This window comes from Peromyscus leucopus, chromosome 5 (genome assembly GCF_004664715.2).
Source record: "Peromyscus leucopus breed LL Stock chromosome 5, UCI_PerLeu_2.1, whole genome shotgun sequence".
Lineage (NCBI taxonomy): Eukaryota > Metazoa > Chordata > Mammalia > Rodentia > Cricetidae > Peromyscus > Peromyscus leucopus.
In genome coordinates, this window is record NC_051067.1 from 134,634,330 (window position 1) to 134,642,629 (window position 8,300).

The window sequence follows — 8,300 nt, forward strand, 5'->3', positions numbered from 1 at the left end:
AGCGAAAGGAACAAAAGCACAACACTCTCCACCAAATAAGCTGTTGTCCCAGCATTGGTAAGTTTTCATATTCTTAGTAAGAAATTCTTTTAAATGTCAAATAGTTGAAAAATCCAGCTCTGATAACAGTAAAACTATAAACTTACCACAAAACTATAATTTTTAAAGTATTGTGTTGTATCTAAAGAAAAGTGTGGTGGTGCCTACAGTTTAACTGGAAATACATGAAAAAGAAGGTAGTCAACAGATGGATGAGAGGGTGAATGACTGGGTAGGTGAGTGATGGCTGGGTGGGTGATGGCTGGCTGGATGATGGCTGGCTGGGTGATGGCTGGCTGGGTTGGTGATAGATGGCTGGGTGGGTGGGTGATGGCTGGGTAGGTGATGGATGGCTGGGTGGGTGGTGATGGTTAGGTGGGTGATAGATGGCTGGGTGGGTGGGTGATGGCTGGGTGGGTGGGTGATGGCTGGGTGGGTGATAGATGGCTGGCTGGGTGGGTGATGGATGGCTGGGTGGGTGATGGCTGGGTGGGTGATAGATGTCTGGGTGGGTGGGTGATGGATGGCTGGATTCACAAAAAAGATAGTGAAATGATTAGAGCAGAATCCAAGCTATAGGAATACGGGTGATTACTAGAAAATTCTGTTGACTTTACTATAAGTTTAACAATTGGCAAAATGTAAGAGTATATAATTAAAGCAATAGAATCTTCAGTGAGTGTTTTATTGTTTATTTATTTGAGAAAGGGTCTCAGTATGCAGTCCTGGTTGATCTGGAATGGCTTATGTAGACCAGGCTGGCCTTGAACTCTTCTTCTGACTTTGTCTCCTGAGTGCTATGAGCATTGTTGTGTGCCTCTGTGCTTGCCTCATATCTTTTATCTTAAGGAGCCCAGGAACATGTCCATGAATACATGAAAATTTGGTGTTTGACAGTAGCATTACAAAGTTATGAAGAATTACAAACTCTTTAACAAACGGTAGTAGGAAAAATTAGATTTCTACCTCAACTAGCGGCCTCATCTTTTCCATTGGGCTGTGAGAGCCTTGAGGGCGGGACTAGGTCTATTTCCCCCATTATAACCTCAGAGGCTGGTGCTTACTGGGGGGCAGCTGATATCCGTTGAATGGGGATTTTAGTCCTGGAAGATACTCTATGGCTCGTGGGCTCCTGGCACCTGTCAAAGACTGGAGGAAAGCCCACAGAGCTGAACTCTGACTCCACCCCTTCCTTCCCTGCTCCTCATGACCTGAGCTAAAGCAACTGTGGAACACCCTGCACTGACTATTGATTGCAGATCAGAAAACTTAATGGTGAGTGCTGGTTGGTTGCTGTAGACGTCACTCAGTGGCTGGCAGAACTCCTTTGTTTGTGACCTTGAACTTTATGGCTGCTTGTACTTCCTAAGGCTACATTAAATGGGATGAGGGAGCAGAATTTGGGGGGGGAGGATAATGTAGGAAATGAATGATTGACTCCAAATGCATACATATATTATATATATGGATCACTTATGTATGCATTATAAATAGATATAAATAAGCTACTGCGATATGTATATATGAGTGTACACATGTATGTTTCTTATAAAGAAACAACAAAGAATTTCTATCTTGTGAACTTAACCAGGTCTAATACATATTTTCGTTATAGCCCAAAGAAGAAGAGCAAGTTATTTCACAGAGTCAAATTTGGCAAAGATACACTCAACTACTTTCACATATTGATTTGGAGACTTTCATAGTCTGGGTACATACTGCACTTGGATTCTGGTCAGTCATGTGCTTATTCTCAGCACGCCAATAAGGAAATGAAAGAGCTGCATTTGAATTATAGATCCTGTACTTGGAAGTTGCATTTTGACTGTTAAATCAATCAGAATGTGTTTTGCTCAACAATATTGTAAATGCCAGTGTTTAACATTGTTGATCTGAATGAAATGCATCTTCTTTCTAGTAGTTCCCTAATTCTCCAAGAATTCAGTTTTTCCATATTGTGAGTTTTAGATCAACCAGCTGCAAATGTATAAATGACTTTCAGGAATGTCAATTACATCAATTTTAATGCTGTGAATAAAATATTTGATGCCTAATAGACTCCTCTACCAAAGAAGCTATTGGAACACCATCTTGCTGCCAGTTCTGTTCATTTAACACTCAAGAGTGATAGATTTACAGTTTGATGAGCTTGGAAAAGACAATCAATCCTTATCAATTTTGAGTTTATACATTTGGTATCCCCTTATCCATGGATTTTCAATTATCTGTTGGCCAACTACTATCTGAAAATGTTATATGGAAAATTCTGGTATGTTTGGAATTGTTTATATTCAGTCCATTCTGTGTAGCATGATGAAATCTTCTGGCCTTCTGCTGTCTCACCCAGAGTATGAATCATCCCTTTTCCAGGGCATCCACACTACACTGTACGTATGAATGGGAAAAACAGGGTATAGCTAAGTGTTGGTACTATCTGCAATTTCAAACATCCACTGGAGGGACTGGCACATGCTCCCCTCAGACAAGGAGATTACTGTAGCTCTTAGTCATAGAAATAGCTTAGTAGTTACTCTGTGTATTTTATATCCATCATGAGGTGGAGTTGTCCTGATTAAGCCTTAGCTAAGACAGACATGTTCCAACGTGATTACTATTAGAACAAGGGAGGCTTTGCCTTCTTGATTTCAACTTTAAAGACTCTTCCATTTTGATTCTATCATTCAGGTGTATGTGGTAAAATACAAGGCTATACTTTCACACATACACTTCAGGGCCTCCATAAGAGCGTGCTCCTTCTTGTGCTCCTTCTGAACAGGATTTGCTTTAGTTCCTTATCTTGTGGGATGTCACTGAAAATCAGAACTGAAAGGGAGATGGGTGCTGGCAACCAGTCAGCTTCCAAGGTTCGAAGGGGTCTTGGACATTAAGATATAAGACATACACTTGGGGACTGGAGATGGCTGATCAGTTAAAGACACCTACTGCTCTTGCAGAGGACCTAAGTTTGATTCCCAGCACCCTTGTCAGGCAGCTCACGACTGCCTGTAACCCCAGTTCCAGGGGAACCAGGGCCTCTGGCACCTGATTCACATGTACATGCCCACACGCAGACACACGACTTGATTGAAAATATATATAAAAGAAAAAGACTTGGAAAGAGTTGACTATGAGTGTCATTTAGACAGCATGGTGGCTCTTAACTAGGAGCACAGTCACAGAAAACGAAGTTCATCTTCTTTTCTTTTTAGTGGGGCCCATTTAATCACTTAGCTTTGTTTTTAGTTACTGGTAAAGAAGAGAACCGTTGATGCAGAAGCATCAGCCGATGGTTTTTAATCTGTGAAAAACGAAATCTTTGCAGAAATAAACACTAACTGTCCTGCAATGTTAGTATGGGGTGCTGTGACATTGCGCCCACATTTGCACTCATGCTGGAAGGAAAAAATTGACTATCGAGAGATAGATATTTCTTTATACATATCTGGATTGGTCTGCAGTATTAAACCTCCTTCCCACCCAAAGTGGGGGATGTGGCCACTCACAGGACATGCAAAAGTTAAGTTGTTAGAATTCCTTGATGGGAATTTCACTTTTGCCTTTTGTTACTCTGTTTCCTGAAATAACTTGGGAGATGCTCTGGATTCATCCATCTGCCTCACTTCCCTGGAACCCACCCATCTGTCACTTGAGAAAAGCAAGGCATGGTTACAGAGGTCGCTCTAGTTTGTAGCTGCCCTTTTGTAAGCAGAACATTTCCCAAATAAAGCAATTTTAAAAAGCCAGCAAAAACAAAATAACAAGAAGTTGTCTTCTGACCTCCACGTGTGTCCTGAGGCACACATGCACCCCTCAAATACATACATACATACATAAATGTCAAAAGGGAAGAGGCATGAAATCCTTGGGGGCAATAAGATGGCTACGTGGATGAACGCACTTACCCCCAAGCCTTACAGTCTGAGTTCTATTCCCAGAATGCACATTGTGGAAGGAGAGAATCAACAACTCTGACTTCACAGAGGTGTGGCAACAGGGGTGGGGGTGCACACAGTAAGTAAATAAATGAAAATAACTGGCCCCTAAATGTCCACTTTTTGTGCTGTGGTGGCACCACTTACAGAACTTGCCCTGATGACTTATGATTACGGTGACCCCACCCTAGAACAGGCCTCCCTCAACGGGAAGCTGTTCACACTTGTATCCCACCACCTCTTGACTAGAGCAGGGTAATTAAGAGAAATTCGTTGAATTCCAATTTCATTCAATACAGATGATTTATTAGCATTTAAGAGGGCCCATATATTGAGCTAAGTAAGCATTGTTGGAGAATGAGTAGCATTCTCCAGAAAGGCTTTTATCTTAGGGTGATAACTAGATAAGCATAAACTGTGGCCAATTAAATATTGGGCAAGTTGGGGATGGAGACAGAGTTTAGTGGTAGACTGCTTGCCTGATCTGGGTCTTAGATTCAATTTCTAGTACTGCAAAAAAGAAAATAAAGCAGACTGAATATTCACATTTATCTTCTATCCCCTGATTTTCCATTAAAATGACAGTAAATACAGACAAAAGTCCTAAACCCACAAGTGTGTGGAAAACCATAACCAACAAGTCAGCAGCACCATTTTGGAGATGTAATCTACCTAAATATTATGGAGACTGCCAAGTCCTTTGCTGGCAGAGTAGAAAGTTAAGAAGTCAGTCTGTGTTCTACATACAACACCCAAACACCTTAGGAATTGTAGATACTAAGAGGCATGGGGACAGGGCAGAGTGGAAAATAGGAAAGTGTTGTTGAAATTTCTATAGAGACCTTTTAAAACACAATCTCCCTCAACCAGAAACACCAGGTGATTGCACCCTCCCACACAATTGAAGGAAGGAAACTTCCTATCTGGGTAGGCTGGGCCAGAGAAGCTGAGGACGGGAACACCAGACACGTTTGAAGAGAAGACTGGCTTGCCTCCCTGAAAACTGGAAAACAAACCACAAACTGAGTGTTGAGATTACCCAACCCTACTCAATAAACAAAAAAAGCAAACGACAACAAAAAATCAAAACTGACAGCAGATGTATTAACCTAGTAATAAATTAGAGTTCATCTCTGTTGAAAACAATCAGTCCAAAAGAATGTCAATAGAGACATTTAGATCAGAGCAAGCTACAGATTCAGTGTAATCCCTGTGGAAATACGAAGTTATTCTACAGAAATATATAGATGTTTTTTAAAAATCCTGACGTGGGCAGGAAGCACAAAAGACCTTCAATGGTCACAGCATTCTTGAGCAGAAAGAGCACACACAGCTGGGGAGTAGATACCTGCATAACAATACTTGACTTCAAAATATACTACACAGTTGAGTGTCCAAAAGGCCATGGTACTAGGCCATGGTACTAGGATCAAATCAGACACATAGGCTAATGGACTAGAATAGGTAACCCCCAAATAAATCCACACATCCAACTGATTTTCCACGATGCCAAGAACACACAACAGAGAATTTGAGAAACTGAGTATTTACATGTAGAAGAGTGAAATGAAACTTTATCTTACCACATACACAAAAATAAAATCAAAATGGAATAAACACTTAAATGCAAAATTCAAACTACAAACCTATTGGAAAACATAGGAGAAGGAAATACTCACAACAGTGGCCAGGACAAGGATGTCTGTGGCTGTGATCCCAGAAAGGGGTAACAAAAGCAAGAATTGACTAAGGAGGTTACACCAAGCTAAGAGGCTTCTGCACAGCAAAAGGAACAATTAGCAGAGGAAGAGAAAGCCTATAGGATGAGAGAAAGTGTCTGCAAAGTATGTCTCTACGGAGCAGTTAATATCCAAATGATAGACACCTCAATAGCAAGAAAACAAACAACAATTTTAAATGGGTAAAGGACCTGAATAGACACACAGTGGCCAATAAGTAGGTGAAAAATGTCCAACATTATCCATCATTAGAAAGAATGCAAGTCAAAACCACTATCAGATATTACCTCATGCATGATAAGATAGCTATTAAAAACATAAAAGAGAACACTGTATACATAATAAATAAATAAATCTTTAAAAAAAACATAAAAGATTGTAAGTGTTATGATGTGAGAAAAGAAAACCCTCACACACCGTTAGTAGGAACAAACAGTACAGCCATTATGGGAAAAAGTAGTTTCCCCAAAAAGTAAAAAAGATAACTACTATTGTTGGGGAATATTATTTTAAGGTGTGTTATTTTTGTTTATGTTGCATTTGTTTAACTCTGTGAAGCTATGTTACTTTACCTATCTAAAACACCGGATGGTCTAATAAAGAACTGATTGGCCAATAGTAAGGCAGGATTAAGGATAGGTGGGGCTGGCAGAGGCAGAAAAAATTAATAGAAGGAAAAATCTGGGAGAAGAAGAAGAAGGAATGGGAGAGGGAGGAGGACATCAGGGGCCAGCCACCCAGCTACACAGCAAGCCATGGAGTAAGAAACAAAGAGGTATACAGGAGTAGAGAAAGATGAAAGCCCAGAGGCAAAAATAGACAGAATAATTTAAGTTAAGGAAAGCTATCTAGAAGCAAGCCAAGCTAAGGCTTGGCATTTATAACTAAGTGTAAGCCTCTGTGTGTTATTTATTTGGGAGCTGGGTAGCAGGCCCCCAAAAGAGCAAAAACAAACAATTACATACTATCCAATCCAGCTGTCCCACTACTGGGTATGTATCCAAGGGAAATGCAATCAGTATGTCAAAGGTATCTATGTTCCCATGTTTACTGCAACAATATTCAAATCAGCTAAGACACAGAATCAATCTAAGTGTTTACCAATAAATGAATGGATAAAGAAAACATGATACACACACAATGGATACTCTTCATTCATTTAAGTAAAGGAAATCTTGCCATTTGTGTAATATGGAAGAACATGGAGGACATTATGTTAAGTGAAATGAGCAGGCTGAGGATGTAACTTCATTGGTAGAGTGCTTGCCTAGCCTGCATGATGTCCTGGTTCCAACCTCCAGCATCACACAGAAACCAAGCATGTTGGTACACACCTGTAATCCCAGCACTGTTATGGTGACGTGAGAGGCAGAGACAGGAGAATTGCCTATCAAGCCAGCACAGGAGCAGAAACAGCAAGGGAAAGCTTGCCTCTACAAGATAGAAGAAAACTGACTCCTGAAAGTTATCCTTTGACCTCCACCAATGAACCCATACTCATACACACCACACACACATTCACTTATACAACAACAGTAATAAATTAAAATTAAAAATGTAAAGGTCATATTAATTGCATAGAAAGTCTAAAACAGTCTGGGTTACATGATACTCCAGCTTGAAAAAAAAAAAAAGTGAAATAAGCTGGGTACTGAAGTACAAATATTTCATGTTCTCAGTTATATATGGGATCTAAAACATAGATTCATAGGAGTACAGAGTAATGGCCAGAGAATAAGGTGGATAGCAAGGGGGAGTTGGAGAAGATGTTGGCCAAAATATAAAAAATGCCATTGAAATGGAAAGAACAATTTCAAGACATCTATTGTAAACAACATGGTAGTTAACCGTGTGGTATATTCTTGAAATATGTTAAGAGAGTACATACAGAGTGTTCCTATTGCAAAATGATAATTATGTGAGGTAATGCATATGTTAATTAGTTAGATACAATCACTCCACAACACACACACACTTCAAAGTCTCATGCTGTATACTTTAAATACAATCTTATCTGTTATATTTAAAAATAACTTTTAAAGATTTATGTTTATTTATATGTGTATGTGTCTATGCCACGTGTGTTCAGGTGCTCTCTGAGGTGAGAGGACATTGTAGACTCCCCTGGAGCCAAAGTCTCAGGAAGTTGCAAAGCCACCCAGCATGAGTGCTGGGAACCAAACTCTGCCCTCCACAGGAGCCGGAAGGGCTCTTAACCCCTGAACAGTCTCTCCAGGCTCTCAAAAGATTTTTGTAAAAAATAGCTTTTAGGGTGCTGGGTGGGCATGGTGGCATGCACCTTTAATCCTAACATTCTGGAGGCCAGCCTGGTCTACACAGTGAGCTCGGGACAGCCAGAGGTATAGAGAGAGACCCTGTCTTAAAATAAAAATAAAAATAATAGTTTTTTAGAGGTTGAAGAGATGGCTATTAATAACCTATCCTAGAAGCCCATTCTGAAAGCCATTTCACAGAAAATATAAAACACACTTTTAGAGTAATACTGTTCTAGACAGTAGTTATGACAGATCCTCTCCAACTTTGCATGTGTGGCTGTTTCACCTGCTTGTATGTCTGTACATCATGTGCA

The 8,300-nt window shown here is 40.1% G+C and overlaps 1 long non-coding RNA gene across 1 annotated transcript; it reads left to right on the top strand.

Moving 5' to 3' along the window:
* The first annotated feature begins 573 nt into the window (after window positions 1-573).
* Window positions 574-2,097, top strand: LOC114697349. Its single transcript, XR_003735150.1, has 2 exons — window positions 574-1,314; window positions 1,655-2,097. It is a non-coding gene; the product is annotated as an uncharacterized LOC114697349 (long non-coding RNA).
* Window positions 2,098-8,300: the final 6,203 nt, after the last annotated feature.